The 18,181-nt window shown below is 44.1% G+C and overlaps 1 pseudogene; it reads right to left on the reverse strand.

Annotated features, from left to right (window-relative positions):
• Window positions 1-263: 263 nt before the first annotated feature.
• LOC100427917 (iron-sulfur cluster assembly 1 homolog, mitochondrial-like) lies at window positions 264-798 on the reverse strand (annotated as a pseudogene).
• Window positions 799-18,181: the final 17,383 nt, after the last annotated feature.

The raw sequence follows: 18,181 nt of genomic DNA on the forward strand, positions 1-18,181 counted from the left end.
TGGCTTTGGTATCAAAAGTAATGCTGGCTTTATTGAATGTTAGGAAGTGCTTTCTCTTCAACTTTTGGGAAGAATTTGAGAATCATTGGTGTTAATTCTTCTTTAAAAATGAGTAGAATTCACCAGTAAAGCCATCTACTCCTAGACTTTGCTTTTTTTTGTTTATTTCATTTTCAAAATGCATCACTTTATTTTCCTTATAAGGCAGCCACACATTAAGCACATGACAGTCACCTGATTTCTTCAGTGAGTCCCCTGGCTTCCACGAGCTTTCCTGGAGCCTATGGCTAGAAGAGTCCTGAGATTTCAAATATTAAAGCTTTCTCCACAGCCACAAGTTCCTTTGATGTTTGGGTGATTGAACACAAACTCACTGGATAATCTGTCTTCAACATAGTCCATTTCTGTTCCTAGAAGTATTAGCTGTGCTTTCTTTTCAATGAATACTCTGACTTCATCTTGAATAACATTTTCATCAGAATCTCATTTTGTCTTTGTATATTCTAGAGTATAAAAAAGACCATTACAGTCCCTGGTTCGGACACCAACATTTACACCTACATGTTCAGGCTTATCTTTAAAGTTGTTTTATCTTGTTTACTGCTGAAGGTGTCAGGATGAAGGCAGCCCTGGTGGGCTGCAGTTTGCTCTTTCTAGTTTTTTTAGTTTTCCTAGTTTTTCTAGTTTTTTAGTTTTTTAGTTATGCGGACTAAGGAAGCCGACATCTTTGCTGTCCTGGAGCCCTGGTGCCTCGGAGCCCGGCTGCCTCAGCTTGTCTCCATGGACACGGCAGGCGCACTCCTGGGCTTTTCTTTCTTGGAGATTTTTGATAAGTGATTCAATATCCTTCCTAGTTATAGATCTAATCAGATTTTCTGTGTCTCTGTGAGTCAATTGTGATAGATTTTATGTTTTATAGGAATTTTTAAATTTCACTACTTTATCCAGTCTGTTGGTGTATAATTGTCCTTCGTATTCTCTTTTATTCCTTTTCATTTCTGTAAAATTGGTGGTAATGTCCCCACTTTTATTTCTGACTTTAGTTATTCGAATCTTCTCTCTTTTTTCCTTAGACAATGTAGCTAAAGTTTCTCAATGTTGTTGTTTTTTTGAATAATCAACAATTCATTTTGTCTATTTTTCTGCTCTGTTTTTAAAATTTCTGCTCTAATCTTTATTATTTATTAATTATGTTCCTTTTGACAGCTTTGGTTTTAGTTTATTCTTTTTATAGTCTCTTAAGGCATAAAGTTAGTTTGTGAATTTGAGATTTTTCTTCTTTTTTAAGGTAAGCCTTTAAATCTATGCGTTTTTTTCTAGCACCACTTTTACTGAATCCCATAAGGGATTTTTAATTATAATTTTAAAATTTTAGATACAGGGGATACATGTGCAGGTTTGTTACAAGGGTATTTGTGTGATGCTGAGGTTTGGGCTTCTACTGACCCCGTTATCCAGACAATAAACACAGCACCCAATAGGAAGCTTTTCAGCCCTTGCCCCATCTCTCCTTCTCTCCTTTTGGAGTCCCTAGTGTCTGCTTTTTCCATCTTTATGTCCATGTGTACTCAAGGTTTAGTTTCCACCTGTAAGTGAGAACATGAGACATTTGGTTTTCTGTTTCTGCATTAATTCACTTAGGATAATGGCCTCCAGCTGCATCCATATTGCTGCAAAGGATATGATTTTATTCTTTTTAATGGCTGCATAGTGTTCCATAGTGTATATATGCTGCATTTTCTTTATCAAATCCATGATTGATGGGCAACTAGGTTGATTCTGTCTTTGCTATTGTGAATAGTGCTGTGATGAATGTGTGAGTGCAGGTGTCTTTTTGGTAGAATGATTTATTTTCCTTTGGGTATATACCCAGTCATAGGATTGCTGTGTCAAATGGTAGTTATATTTTTAGTTATTTGAGAAATCTCCAAACTGCTTCCCCCAGTGGCTGAACTAATTTGCATTCCTGCCAACAGTGCATTTGCAGTCCTTTTTCTCTGCAGCTTCACCAACATCTGTCATTTTTTGAAGTTTTAATAATAGTCATTCTGACTGATGTGAGATGGTGTCTCATTGTGGTTTTGATTTGCATTTCTCTGATGACTAGTAATATTGAGCATTTTTTAATATGTTTGTTGGTCACTCATATGTCCTCTTTTGAGAAGTGTCTGTTCATGTCATTTGCCTACTGTTTAATAGGGTTATTTGTATTTTGCTTGTTGATCTGTTTATGTTCCTTATAGATTCTGGATATGAGTCCATTGCCAGATGCATAGTTTGCAAATATTTTCTTCCATTCTATAGGTTGTCTGTTTACTTTGTTGATGGTTTCTTTTGCTGTGCAGACTCTTTAGTTTACTGAGTTCTCACTTGTCAATTTTTGTTTTTGTTGCAATTGCTTTTGAAGACTTAGTCATACACTCTTTGCTAGGACAACGTCCAGAAGGGTATTTCCTAGGTTTTCTTCCAGGATTCTTATAGTTCAAGGTCTTACATTTAAGTCTTTAATCCATATTGAGTTATTTTTTGTATATGGTGATAAATAGGTGTTCAATTTAACTCTTCTGCATATGGTTAGCCAGTTCTCCCAACACCATTTATTTAATAGCAACTTTTCCCCATTGCTTACTTTGGTTGATTTTATTTAAGATCAGTTGTTTGTAGTTGTGTAGTTTTATTTCTGTGTTCTCTATTCTATTTGTTGGTCTATGTGTCTATTTTTGTGCCAGTACCATGCTGCTTTGGTTACTGTAACCATATATAGTTTGAAGTTATGCATCCAATAGGTTTTGATATGCTGTGTTTCATTATCATTTATCTCATTTCTTTACTACTTTCTTTTGTATTTAGTTGATTTTTTGTAGTGATACATTTTGATTCCCTTCCCATTTACTTTTGTGTATATTCTATAGATATTTTCTTTGTGGTTACCATATGTGGTTACCATATATAACCTCCTAAAGTTATAACAATCCAATTTAATTACCACCAACTTAACTTCAATCACACACAAAAAGTACTCCTACGTAGCTCCATCCTGCCCTTCATGTCATTAAGGTCACAAATCATAAATGACATCTTTAAACATTGTGTGCCCAATAACATGGATTTATAATTATTTTATCCCTTCTTTTTTTAATCCCAGTAGAAAATAAGTTCGAAATTATAGAAATACTGGCTTTATACTTGTCCATGTATTTACATTTACAGAGATCTGTAGTTCTTCATATGGCTTTGAGTTACTGTATAGTTTTCTTTAATTACAACTTCAAGGGCTCCCTTTAGCATTTCCCATAGGGTAGGTAATGAACTCCCTCAGTTTTTGTTTATCTGGGAATGTCTTAATTTCTCATTTTTGAAAGACAACTTTTATGCATATAAAATTCTCAGTTGACAGGTCACTTTTCTTTCAGCACTTTAAGCTATCTGCCCATTGCTTCCTGAGATCCAAAATTCCTAATGATAATTCTGCTGATAATCTTAGGGAGCATTCTTTGTCTGTTATGAGTTGCTTCTCTCTTGCTACTTTCAATATTCTTTCTTTGTCTTTTGGCAGTTGACTATAATGTGTCTTGGTACAGTTCTCTTTGAGTTTATCCTACTTAGAGTTCGTCGTTCGTCAGATTTCGTGAATTTGTGCATTCATGTCTGGCATCAAATTTGGGGAGTTTTTATCCATTATTTTTTTCAGTTTTCTTTCTTTCCCTTCCTTTCTGTCTTCTCCTCATGGGACTTCCACAACGTGTGTTTGTCTGCTTAATGGTGTCCTACAAGTCTCTTAGGCTCTGTTCACTTTTCTTCATTCCTTTTTCTTTCCATTCCTCAGACAAGATAATTTCAATTGTCTTATCTTCGAGTTCATATATTTTTCTTGTGCCTGTTGAAATTGAATCTGCTGTTAGATATGTCTAGTGAAATTTTCATTTCAGTTGTTGTGCTTACAGCTCCAGAATTTCTGTTTGGTATTTTTTAAAATTTTGATCTCTGGTTATATTGTCATTTTGCTCATCTATCATTTTTCTGATTTCCTTTAGTGGTTTGCCCATGTTTTCCTTTAGTTATTTGAACATCTTTAAAATAGTTGTTTTAAGATTTTTGTGTAGTAAGTCTGATGTCTGGGTTTCCACAGGGATGGTTTCTGTCAATATATATTTTTTTCATTTTTTACTTGAGTGAACCATGTTTTCCTGTTTCTTTGTATACCTTGTGTTTTGTGTAAACATTGAGCATCTCTCTGTTACAATGTGGTAAGTCTGAAAATCAGAATCTTTTCCTTCCCCAGAGGTTACTGTTTTTTTGTTTTTGTTTTTTTTTTGGTAAAAATTGTTGAAGCCTGTGACATCCATTTCTGAGAGTTTTTCAGACTGTTTCCCCAAGACTATTCGTTGTCATATGTAATCACTGAAGTCTCTATTCCTTTAGTTTGTGTTCAGCTAATGCTTTGACAGAGATTTCCTTGAATGCTAAGGGCTCTTGTGGTCTTTTCAGATTGTCTCTGTGCTAGAGCACTCTTTCAAGACTAGCGAGGCTTATTCAGAGCCTAAGGATCAGCTTCAGGTGAAAGCCTAAGGCTTTCTTCGGACTTTTTGAGCCTGTGTCTTGCCTGGGCATGCACATGGCTTTCTAAATTCTCTCATAACGGCTGCTTTTGACTGTCCTAATTTCCCAAAGAGTCTTACTCCAGCTTCTCATCTGGGCCTTAGATGGTCTACTCTATGGCTCCACTCAAAATCTCTTGCCCAGACCATGAACCTATAGTGATCTTGCAGCTTTTATTAACAGTGTCTACTTATTTTTCCAGCTGTGTTCTGAGTAATGTAACAGAGACTAGTGAGTCAGTCCTTCACTTATCTCCCAGGCAGTTTAAAAGAGATGTGTATAATAATTTGCAAGTAGTATCTGCTCTGATTCTTCCAGTTTGCAAGGAGGAAATTGGAACAAGGCTGGCTGCTGTGTTTCAAGACAAAGACTGCTGCCACACTGGGGAGAGGATGGGGCCAGGGTGAGTTAAAACACAAAACTTCCCTGCCATTTTGAAGATGACTTTTTCTTGAATGGGCCTTCACTTGATTGTTGTAAACATTTGACCGTTTTCCAGTGCTGTGACAAAATTGGTTCAGAAAGTTTCTAGGTTTTAAAAAATGTTTCTGTGGGGAAATGCAAATTAGGAGCTTCCTAGTCTCTCATTTTGCTGATATTCCAGCATCAACAAAATCTTTACTCGTGTATTAACACATAGATATTGTCATATCTATTTTGCCTGAACGCCTCCTCAGATCTTTGTGGAATGAAGTAGAGAATAAACATGTAAACACTTGGACAGATTGCTATGTATCCTGGGACCATCTGCAAGGACACTCCACTGCAGGTGCCTGATCAGACTTCAAACTGATATTTTTGCTGAGAAGTTGAAAGAGGGAGATTGGAAAGGGGCCCAAAGTCCTTCTGGAGAAAAACTATTGTGAGGGCATGTCTCTCCTTTCCTTAGAAACTTTACTCAAAACCATTTTAAATTCTCCACAGCTAGTTTACCAATCTGGTGGAAACTTCGATTTTAGTGTTACTATTTTTTACCCATTTGAGGTGTAACACACATGTATGTTATGAAGTGGGCAGAGGGAGGATGACTAATTATTTTTCCTTGTCCAAAAGGGCAGAGAAATTCCCCCCTCACTCTGTCACTCTCCCACATTGATCAATCCCCTCTTTACCTCCCACTCTAAGAAACTCAGTACCTGGCCTCATTATTCCCTCTAAGGAGCTCGCAGTTTGGTGAACTCCTTCCAACACCCTCACAATCTCTTGTGAGGCAGGTCTTTCCACGCACCCTTCCTCACCTGCTGGTTTTAGATTTCAAGGGCTTTACATTTAGGATCAGCCTTCTAGTTAGTTGCTGAGCTGGAGAGAGAACAGAGCTTGGTGGCTTCCAGTTGGCTCTAGTGCCACCTGAGTCTAAGTCAATTAAACTCCCACCATGACCAAGGATGGTGCCCAGCACTTCCCTTTTGAAACGTGTAATGCAGAGAACCCTGAGAAAGTTGCACTGAAGGAGGAAAAGTCAATCAGCTGGGCTCCACCTTTCCTGTCATTCGTCTTTTCAGTGCCCTATCTGCTGCCAAGTAGCAATGTGGGAGCTTTTGAAAATGAGTTTTAAATGGAAGAACTAATGGAAGAAAAAGTAGACAAGGAGAAAGGGTAAAGGAAGGAGGGTACCCTTTCTAACAGGTAGCTCCTCTTTCCTCTTGACCTGACCTTGTGAGACAGTGAGCCCAAGGAATTTCTGGGGTCACACTTGGGCATTGTGGCCTGAAAATTAGACAGACATGGAGTGGGTGTGTGAACCATTAAAACAAGTGAGAAAAAAACCTAAGCTTGTAGAGGACAGCTCCCAGTGCTGCAGGGACACACTTCCCAGATGAGGACTGGTCGCAGTGACTCCTCGCAGGACTTCAGTTTGCATCTTTCAGTCCCAGCCCTCCCGGGGAATCAGAGGAGGGAAGGAAACTCCCTAAGATGTTTGTCTGGTCAAGGCTGCAAGGCCTTCTGGTTTTCAGTTATGAAACAAAGGCATTTAAAATTTTCTCTCCTCACTTTCTCCGAGAGCCAGGTTCTCTTTCCTGGGACTATGGGAAAGAGGAGCTGCTCCAAGCCCAGAGGATGTGCATGATGACTCAGACGGCAGTGGCAACTGGGAGATTTTTATTTGATTTGGTCCCACTTTCCCATTTCACAGGTGGGAGAGCAGGCTCAGAGAGTGAAGTGGTTTTTCCAATTTTACAGAGTAAACTTCTGTTGAGATGACAGGCCAGACTGCTGATAGCAGGCCAGGCATGTATGCTGTCTGATGAGTGCCTCTATCTTCTCCTTTACTCCTGTATCTTCCCACACACTAGCCCCAGTCAAATGAATTAGCGATGAGGGCAACAAACCCATGCTTTGCCTTCCTGCAGACTGAACAAGGTAGGGGCACATCCCCACCAGAAAACTGGGCAAAACCTCCTGGTTTAATCAGGCTGATTTTGGTGCACAATCTCAGCTAAAGGGTGAAGCTGTTTCCTTTTCTTTGGTAGCTGATGTTGTCTTTGCAAAGAAATAAACCAAAAAAAAAAAAAAAACCACAGGCAGAGCTCCTGCTAGTATGTCAGTGCATGACCGAGCAACCGATTTGTACACTGGTCTGGCTTGGCTATTTACATGTGTAAGGTCTTTCCCCACAGGATTGGTATACAGACAAGTGAGTTTGCAAATCCTAGCTCCTCTGTGTGTGATGGAAGGATTTGGAAATTCCAGTTGGGGTGTTCTGCTGTGAAAATTTTATCAAGGTAGGACTACGTCTAAACATTTAACTCTGAAAAACGGGCCAGCAAACAGAAATACCATATGTGAATTTCCTATTTGCTCTTTAGCCCAGGATTACTGGCGGTTTCATCCTTACTCCACAGTACACCCCTCCCATCACTTTTTCATACTCATTTGAGCACAGAATGAGTCAAAACTGATTTAAAAAGTATGACTCAGAGCACAGGGCCAGCTACCTGGGCACGGAACAGAGGGTCCTGCACTTAGTTTGATGCTTGGATGTTGCTGTCTTGAAATTCTTAGTAGTTTTTGGACAGGTGCCTATATTTTCATCTACCACTGGGCTTTGCCAGTGATGAAGCTGGTCCTGTTGGGATATATGACTTCCAATTTCAGCTCAAACTTGTGTTGTGACTTTGGCCAAACTTTACTCTTTTTGAGACTCTGTTTCCTCATCTATACTCGCCACAAGGGCAGTGGCTGCAGTAGTTATTTACTACTAAATTCTCAGCCTTTACCATGGTGCCTGACACATGTAAGTACTCAACAAATACTTGTAGAATAAATGAATGAATGAATGTCAAAGAAAACTTGCTGCTTAAAATTTGAGAAATGATGCTGAATTACAGAAGTGCATTTCTTAAGAGCTATAAAGACAAACATATTGAATGGCCATTATGAAATAAAGATGACGGCAATATTGCTGATCATCTATTTCCTGATGGTTACTCTGGTAATTTACTAAACAGTGGATACAGAGAAAAGAAAACAGTCTTCAGTAGATAGAGCCGGGACTGATGCCAGACATCTCATTGAATCTTATAAATTCTTCATCTTTACATAAGCGTGCATGGAAAAAGGCTTCTCAAGCCATAAAGAAAGCTGCAAATAAAGCTCTGGATATTGCGTTTCAGGCCAAGGTCTAGTTCAAATGCAGTCTGGGAAAAGTCCCATTTGGAAAAGCTGTCTGCTTGCAGAATTTTATTCCCCATTAGTACTTCGGTATCACTCAAAACACAGGCAGAACTAAAAGCTGGGCCTGGAAAGCAAGAGGACTTCTCGTAAGGTTGCTTCCAGGCAAAAATGTGGGTTTGGACTCTATAAAAACTAAACATCAGCTCCAGCAAATCTGGGAGGCATTCGGTAAATGGCTGAATGGGACCCTGCCTCAAGACTTCTTGATTATTTTTTCTGCCCCCTTTCCTGCCCCAGGGTGTGTCTCAGAGACGGAATTCAGGGTGAGCTTTACTCCTGAGCTGCTGGGGGATGTGGGCACAACCCCATCTGAGATGTGAGCATGGAGCTCTGGTTAAAGCATCCAAGCTTTTGAGCTTCAGGGCTATAGTTAGAAGGGGAGGTCAGAGATCACAGTAGCTACTGATTATTTCTCACTTACCAGGTGTCATAAGTTTTTCATGTATATCACGTTTAATCCTCAAGACCCCTAAAGGAGCTGTTATTACACTCGTTTTAAAGGTGTGGAAAATGAGGCTCAGGTAGGTTAAGTAATTTGACTTAGTTGATGCATTTATCAGTGGTAGATCCAGGATTTGAACCCAGGTTGCTCAGGGTCTGAAGTAAGTGCTCATTCTCATCTACTATTTGTCTCTTTGATTTTGGGATTGGCCATGGCTTGCCAATGGAATGTGAGTGGGCATGATGTGGGCACTGGTTCTAAAAGTGCTTGCCATGAGAGCATGAGTAACCACTACCCCTCAGGCTCAGCCCCAGCTGGGAGATGTGAACAGACTGGAGCCAGCTATGAAGCCTGGAGAATCTCTGAGCTGTGGGGTCATTTGTTACACAGCACCATTACAGAAATAGCTGATTAACACAGCTTGTTTTTTCACTGGGAAAAGACAATCAAGATGATATATGTATCAATTCAATAAATGTTTATTGATTACTCTGTGCCAAGTACTGGGCTTGGTTCTGGGGAACACAATAATCAGTGGGTCAGACACATGCTTCCTTAGTCTCATTTGCTGATTTATCCTTCTCTTCCTGACTTATAAATGATATTGTGAAGGTTCCATTCTAGACCCTCTTATGTCTCTATATTCTTCCCAAATAATCCCATCCATGTATGTCCATGGCTTCAATTCCAACCATGTCTGTAGCTCTCTCTTCCTTTCTGAGCTCCAGATTGGCATAGCGAATCCAATTTTAACTGCCTGCTTTCCTTCGCTACTGGGCATCTATAGCCCCTTTCAAGCTCAACAATTCCCAAACTAAACTCATGTTCTTCCTCCCCCAGAGCTGGGGCGTCTCCTGTCGGTAACCACAGAGGAAGTCCTGTCCCCGTTATCTGCTGTCAGAGTAACTCATACTTGTCCTTGGTAGGGCTTACCAAGGTTAATTAATTAAGTGCAACGGCTTAGATCGTTAATTACTTGTCTTCCTCGTGAGAATGTAAACTCCTCCAGAGCATCCACAGATCTGTATGTGATTGTGGACACTCACCTATGGAATAAGGTTCAAACTCTCACAGCTTTCAAAGCTCACTGAAATCTGGTCTCAACTTACCATCAAGCCTTCATTTCTCTGCTCAGGCAACTAACACCCTTTACCTACTGTTGCTTTTTCCCTGGATAGGGAAACACGCGCACTTGTAGGAGGAACGTGGCCTATCACTGAAAATGCACCAAGAAGCTGGTGTCCTTGGCCTCACCTGCTGGCTCTGAGGAGCTGCCCATTCTGAGTCCCTTCTTCAGGGACAGAGTACTGTGGTGTTCCTCTTTACCACACTGTCTTCCATTATCCCCAGTCCTTTCTCCCCTAGCCTGTCCCTCCCACTTTCCAAACTATCACTGTGCAACAAAGAAAGAGAAAAAGGAAATGAAGCAATTGAAGTGGAATTGAATCCTGGAAATCTGCAATTGCAGAAGGAAAGGTGGGGCTGTGTGCTCCAACCCCCTCGTGTCAGAGTTCATGGCAATCCCCTGGGGCTGATTTTTTACCTTTTATCCTTTTAAAATTTTAATGTACTGCAGATTCTAACCTTCTTATCCATTCCTGGAAATCCCCCCATTTTACTTCTTTTCCCAATGGGCCCATTTAAATCTTGGCTTTGCCATTAGCAATGTTTGAATCTGAACAGTTTTAAGGTAAAGTGATCCCTGAAATGGTTCAAGTTAACATTTTCTTTTGTTTCAAAATTTCTTGCTTATTTTTTCCGGTTAGGAGCCAGCCCAAACCCCACATTTCAGATAGCACATCTGAGCTGCAGTCTCAGAACAGTGAGCTCATGTGCTTGTGTTTGTCTTGGCTCAGCCCGCCTGACCTAGGCAGGGACTTGGTGTGTATGTAGGGGAGTGGGGAAGTTGGGGGTGGGTAAGGACAATAGATTAGAGCCATAACGACAGCCCAGTCCTAGCCCTTGTTAAGCACAAGGCCGGCCAGCCTGTGGGGGCTCCAGGACCTCCTTCAGGGAAGCCCAGTAATGCCTTGTTGGTCCCTTTTTGGCCCTGATTTGCACCTCTGTGGTCTTTAATATTGGCTTATGTTCTTTTTTCTTTTTTAGAGACAAGGTCTCATTGTCATCCAGGGTGGGGTGCAGTGGCACAGTCATAGGTCACTGTGGCCTTGAACTCCTGAGCCCAACCAACCCTCCCACTTCAGCCTCCCAAGTAGCTAGGACTACAGGCCCGCACCGCCATGCCTGGATAATTTTTATTTTTTGTAGAGACAGGATCTCACTGTATTGCCCAGGTTGGTCTCAAAGTCATGGCCTCGAGTGATCCTTCTGCCTCAGCCCCGCAAAGCACTGGGATCACAGGCTCGAACCACTGCATGTTCCTCTTCTGCAAAACCAGGACAATGGTGGTAGGTGGTTAGAGACAGTCTGAGCAGATGGGGAGGCAGACGAAGAATCTGATGCATCCCCGAAGGTCTCTGTGCCTATTCTGGTGGGCAGATGTCATGGCCGTCCCCAGGGTCCAGCCCAGGCCTTTGCTCATAGCCCATTTAGCGCCTGCCAAGTACAAGTCTCCCAGATGTATAGTAGAACCTGACTATCACTACCTGGCTGTCCTTTCCCGTGGAATCTGCCTTCCCACCCCAGTCTGAGTCTTCCCTGACATCCATACACCTATCTAGAACCCTCTGCTGCTATTGCCAAGGAACCTCCAGAGCCCCATGAAGGCCCTTCTTGCCCCTTCCCCCTAAAACCTATGCCAGCTCCACAGTAGCAGGGGCCTCATTAGCCAGTCTGAGAGTGAAGCGGCTTCGTTGTCTGGGGAAATACCTGAGGTTCGTTGTCTTAAGCCGACAAGATTAATGACATGGACACACACCCACGGAGTAGGTTTAAAGAGTGGAAAGAGAGAGAGAGAGAGAGAGAGAGAGAGAGAGAGAGAGAGAGAGAGAGAGCTCCCTCATGCAGAGGAAGGGGGCGCCCAAGAGGGTTTCTAAGTTTGGGGTGGGATGCAGTTGATTATACAGAGGGGCTTGAGGAAGCTGTGTTTGGTTTACATAGGACTCAGGGGATTGGTCTGATCAGGTGTGCCATTTACATAGCCCTCGAAGAAACTGGCCCTCTCACCCTAATCTTTTATTATGCAAATGTGGCCCCAACCTGGTGGCGCCATGACACCTGCACAGGTGACAACAAGGAGAGGGTGGGGAAGTCACCATGTTGGACTGTACTTCCAGGTACAGCTGCTGGCACTTATACATGTGAGCTTCCAGCTCACTCATCTATGCTTGCAGCTTGGCTTTTCAGGCTGCTTTCTGTTAGAAATGAAATGGTCTGGGGGCTGCTTTTTATTAAAAGGAAATTCCACTGAGAACTCTTTTACCCACGCTAACTGCGGAAAATAATTTCTTAATAACTCCTATATCATTCATGATGGTTCTATAGACTCAGGGTCTCAGGGCCCAGAGAATTTGGGAGCGCATGGCCCCCAAGCCTCTAAATCTCAGGTCCTGAGGGGAGTTAGGGATAACTGCATTTAGGCTGGGGATATAATGCCATTCCTACTGCAGTTTGAAGTTTGTGGGCTGGCATGGAAAGCCATTGCGTGGGGCCTCTCACATAGCACTCCATAAACCCTAACAAACCTCATGATAACCTGTTTCTACTTGTGGGACCATTTGTATCTTTCAAAGATCTTCCATGGAACTCTCTGGAAATACTCAAATACTAAAATAGAGATCTTTGTAAAGGCCACTGTACTTTAGTCTGGGCAACGTAGCAAGATCCCATCTCGAATAATAATAATAATAATAATAATAATAATAATAATAATAGAGGTCTTAGAATCTGAGAGTGGGGTTCTGGCCCTGGCTCTGTCATGCCACAGTGTGACTATATCATGCACAGCTGCTCTGGGTCCTGCTTTTAAGACGTGTGCAATGAGTGGCTTGCCTCGCGTTGCTGGTTTTCTAATAAACCCTGACCACACAGAGATGCCTGGGGAGGAGGAAGGGAGGGAGAGCTCTGTGTCCTCCTTCCAGCTCCTACAGAAGAATCTGTCTTAATCAGGCCTCCCCATAAGCTTGCATTTGAAAACAAGTTTTGCGCTTAGAAAGTAAAGCTCAAAAGCTGCAGGACTAGGAGAGAACCAAGACCTTCCCAGCTCTAACATTCTGGAACTGAGCACCACAGCCTGGCATAAGACAAGCTGGCATGGCTATTCCCCTCAGAGATGTCACTTAGGAAAAAGCTGACTCACTCATAGGAGTTAAATGGATTCTTCTAAGGGAAGACAACACCAGTAGCTAACTCATTACTGAGCAGGCTGAGTAACACTGATTGTCAAAGGAGCATGTCTACTGGTTGCAAAGTGCCATATGGCTGATTGTGTCTAATAAAATGAGCTCATGTTGAATTGACAATCTGTATATGTCTCTGTTGTCCCCAAAAAGACAGGTGAAAATGATTGAGGGCTGCAAGTCTTTGGTGACTGCACCATGGATACAGTAATTTAACTCAGCTGTCACTAAGCTTGTGCCAGATGTGGCCTAGCAGAGATTTTTGTGTTGATGGGGCATGTTTCTTGGTGTGGCTCACTACAGGTGATGGGGTCAGGCCCAGCCAAGGGGTCCACATGGACTCCCCAGCAGGGGCAGTGCATAGCTGTGAGAGCTGCTCACACATCTCTAAGTCCTCATCCATTCCTTCTGTTCCCATGCCCTGCCCATCTCCTCCCACCAGATACAGTGCCAGGTGGGGAAGGCAAGTGAGGACAGTGGGGAGGGGGGTGCAGTGGCAAAGCCCCCCCAACACAGTCTGCTTTGTGACTTGTGGCTGGAGGATTCCACCTAGCACCTTCCTTCTGAGCTGAGCTCCACCCTGGGCCCCAGTCACCCCAAGTCCTGGTTAGAGTTCAGAGCTGCAACTCAGGGTGGTAGCTGCAAGCCCCATGTGGCTACTGAGCACTCTAAGTGTGGCAATTCCAAACTGACACTGGATTTCAAACCGTTGGTCTCAGAAAAAGAGAATATAAAAATCTTACAAATTTTATACTGATTACATGTTGGAATGATAATGTTTTTGATATATGAAATATATGAAGTGTATTGCTGAAGTTAATTTCACCTGTTTCTTTTTACTTTTTTTTTTTTTTTTTTAGTTAGCCACTAGAAAATGTAAGATGACATGTGTGGCTCACATTATAATTCTGTTGGGCGCCACTGATCTAGAAGGAATTTGATTTGTAAAGGGGCCCAGATGGACCATTTCAGGGGATTCGGCAAGTGTTTGCCGAGCACCTTCTGTGTGTAGCTCATCTGTCACACAGATGGCTGGCTGAGCTGCTGGGGGAGATGGGAGGTGGGGTCGGAGCAGGGAGCTGCCCTGTTGGAGGAGTGTGGGGAGCAGTGCCTATCCCTGAGCTGAACCATGGACGTCTTCCTTAGGAAGCACTTCGAGTGTCTGGACCCAGCGCAGCCGGGAACCCTCCCGATACCTCTAAGGTTACAAGTAATTGTCTAAGGCCTGCATTATTCCTGCACACCCAAGCACAGCCCTCCACATCTCATGAGAAAAGAGAGCCTTATCTGCAAGATGCACTTTGAAGTTTATAAATAAAAGGTGGGGGTGACCAGTGCAGTGCTGGTTGGCCTCAGCCCATGACGGGGGCTTAGGAGAGTTTTCTTTTCTTTCTTCTCTTCCTCTCTTCCCTTCCTCCCTTCCATCCTCCTCTCCTTCCTTCCTTTCATCCTTTCCTTCATTCGTTCCCTCCTCCCTCCCTTTCCTTCCTTCCATCCTCTTCTCCTTTCCCTTCCCTCCCTCCCTCCCTCCCTCCCTCCCTCCCTCCCTCCCTCCCTTCCTTCCTTCCTTCCTTCCTTCCTTCCTTCCTTCCTTCCTTCCTTCCTTCCTTCCTTCCTTCCTTCCTTCCCTTCTTCCTCCCTCCCTGCCTCCCTCACTTTGATGCTTGAGACTAAGCACAGGAAGAGAGAGCTCCTAGCAACATGAAAGCTGAAGATAAACCCCAAAGCCTCCTTTGTCTTCCCCTAATCTGCTTTAAGCTCCCACCAGCTCAAGCCTAATTGAGTTAGTTCTTGAGTGAAAGGGAGCTTTGGTGATGTTAAACTGTTATTTAATCACAAGTGGCAGGTGGGATGTGGGGCAAAGGGCAGGAGAAGTGGGTCTGTGGGAACGTAGAGCTGAGCAAATCCTTCCTTCCTCCCCTCGCATCAGGGAAGGCCCGCGATGCCCTTTCATTAGTATTTCAGCCAGTGTTTTCCAAACTGCTGACCATAAACCGTTAGGGGATTGGGAAATCAGTTTAGTGGATTTCAACGACCATTGTTTAAATGTGGGGGGTGGTGTGGCCTGGGAAGAGTATAACAGAAAGTAACAGAAAGCTTTGCATGTAGTGAAAGGAAGTATTGCTTCCTGAAATTTTTGACTTAGATGTGAGTGTGTGCATGCATGTGCACGCATGGGTGTGTACACTTAATTGCAACAGAAACTGCACTTTTTACTGTGGGTCATGAGCAAAAAAGTTTGAAAGCTTCTCTCTGATGCTCCCAGAAACAGAGTCCCTGCTGAGGATGGATCAGGAGAAATGATAAGTGACAGAGGACGGGGAACAAGGAATCCTTGGCTGTGTGACAGAAAAGGCGGTGGGGAGGTGGGAGGTGGGAGAAACAGCAGGACCTGAGTGCCTAGGCCTGGGCAGCCTGTTAGACTTGATGGCCCCATGGTCTGTTTAGTGCTGCACCTGCAGCAGGGAGCAGAGGCCAGGCCCTAGGGGGCACGTGGCTCCACATTCTGAAAATCGAATTAGAGGACAAGGGAATGGAAGCTGTCTTTGAAGAGCTCTGTGCCACATGTATTCACCTGGGATAGGGGAGGAAGGACAACAATGGAGATAGTGTTCTGGGAGGAAATTCAGTCCTCACCTGAGTAGACTGTCTGTGGGGGCTTTGCAGAGGCTCAGTGTGGCAGAAGGTGACCTTTCTATTTCCATTGTAAAAGAACCCGTCTTGGCCGGGCGCAGTGGCTCATGCCTGTAATCCCAGCACTTTGGGAGGCTGAGGTGGGTGGATCATGAGATCAGGAGTTCAAGACCAGCCTGGCCAACGTAGTGAAACCCTGTCTGTACTAAAAGTACAAAAAATTAGCCAGGCGTGGTGGCACGCACCTGTAATCCCAGCTACTTGGGAGGCTGAGGCAGGAGAATCACTTGAACCCAGGAGGCGGAGGTAGCAGTGAGCTGAGATTGTGCTGTTGCACTCCAGCCTGGGCAACAAAGCAAGTCTCTGTCTCGAAAAGAAGAAGAAAAAAAGAGGAACCCGTCTTATTCTTTTGCCATTCATCTTTCATGTGTATAATAGTCAAAGAATATGATGAGCACTGGGATTCATACTAACTCATTTATTCTGTTGCTAAAACAATTTTTACACTGAACTTTTTCTTTTGGTTCCTCTTAAATAATATCACTATTAAACCCAAAAAATCAGAAAGTGAGCTATTTGGGAAAAAACAAGCACAAAGATGAACTCAACCCTGGTTGAAATATAGCCCTGGGGAAGGAACTACTCGGTCTCCCAAAGCACAAAGATAGGCGACCTTGTAGCACTTTGAGTGTCTGGGCCTGGCAGGTGGCTCCGAATGTTCCTTTTGCCTCTAAGGTGACAAATGATTGTCTAAGGCCTACATTACACCGTCACACCCATGTACGATACTCAGTATCTCATGAGAAAAGAGAGCTTTATCTCTAAGATGAACTTTGAGCTTTGAAAATAAAAGCAGGCCTGCTGTTTCCCAGGGCTGCTGTTGAGACTGTGCAGAATGGGCTATTTCTTTACAAATAAACAAGCATCTCACAGGCTGACCAGCTAACTGGCATTTCAGTTGGCTGCAGTCTCTTCCTTTGAGGCCTGCCCAGGTGAAGGGACATTTACTTGGGTTTAGCATGTTTGCATCTGAGGAGAAATTTTTAAAAGCATTTTTCTTATGAAGAAAGGGAAACATTTTACTATTTATTTATTTCTATTTTAGAGATGGAGTCTCACACCATCACCCAGCCTGGAGAGCGGTGGCGCGATCATAGCTCACTGCGGCCTTGACCTGGGCTTGAGGGATTGTCCCGGGAAACTGTTCTTTTCAGATGGCGGGGAGACAGAAAATGCTGATGATCCACAGGGCTGCCCAAGTTTAGAATGCAGCAAAGAAACAGCCAGTTGTTGTGAAATTATTCACCAATCATTACACACAATGACAGGAAATTATTTATAGAAAAAAACCCCAACACGAGTTCTTTCCCCAGCGTCCCAGGGGATGAACCGGGGAAGGTAGCACAGGAACGAACCCAGCAGTGAGCTGTCACCTGCGGTGCTGCTCAGCCACCTGCTGTGTCTTCAGTGACTTCCCTTCAGGCGTGCGGCTTTCTTCCTGCCTGTACCTTAGTGTATCCCAGCAGGATGAAAGCAGGTCTGAGACAGATGTTGCTGGGTTCTGGTGTTTCTCTGTGCCCTGCCCTGGGTTTAGTATACACACACCCACACTGGCGTTGCTCCTAGACCCACGGCCTATGTCCTGCGACCTTTCTTGGCCTTTACCTCTCATGGTATGAAGGAGGGAAAGGCCCAAAGAAGTGAACACCCTGCATAAGCCAGGTGGCTGGGGAGGGGTTGAGCAGGCTCATAATTAGGAATATGACAGACAAGGATGCTGGCATCCTTCACACTGACGTGCTGTGTGAGGTCCGGCTCACAGTGTGACCCTGTCACCCCCAGAGGACCAGGACCACTGAGCGGCACTTTCTGACTGGCACAGCTCCTTTGAGGCTCTCAGAGGTGCAGGTTTTCCTCCAGACCTAGTGGCTCTTCCTGGAGGGGATGGTGCCACCACCCTCTCTAGCAGTCCGGGGTCTGCACAGTGGGCTTGGTGGGGACGGTGTCTTCAGGTCACAGCTCCCAGCAGAATTCTGCTTCTCTGCTGCCTATGGTAGCTCCTCCACCAGGACCCAGCCAGTGCCAGGAGGGTGGAGGGGGTCCTAGAGGCAGGAACGGGGTAGCAGATCTCTGGAGAGCTGAGCCTGAAGGGACCGTGGGCCAGCTTGGGAAGTAAAAAGAGCGGTAGAGAGGCTGGAACCCAGGTATGGGTCTCAAGTGTGGGTCTCAGGGCAAGTGAGGGGGTGTGTCCCCAGAGGGATGGGAAAGTGGGCCCAAAGCTGAGTGAAAGCACGTTTCCAGGAAGAGCCGGGGGACGGAGACAGAGCCAGAGAAGCAGAGGACTCATCTGCTGTCCTGGGGACCTGCTGGTCACTGCTGCTGAATCACTAGAGCTGCCTAGAAGCTGCTCGGTTGAACCCAGGAGCAGAATGCCAAGGACCAGAAAGGAAGTTCTTCTCCTTCTCGGGGAGCCTGGAAAAGGATCGTGGGCGTGACTGGGCCAGGCGGCACCTCAAGGGCGTCAGCCTCAGGT

This window comes from Macaca mulatta, chromosome 1 (assembly GCF_049350105.2).
Source record: "Macaca mulatta isolate MMU2019108-1 chromosome 1, T2T-MMU8v2.0, whole genome shotgun sequence".
In the NCBI taxonomy this organism is placed as follows: domain Eukaryota; kingdom Metazoa; phylum Chordata; class Mammalia; order Primates; family Cercopithecidae; genus Macaca; species Macaca mulatta.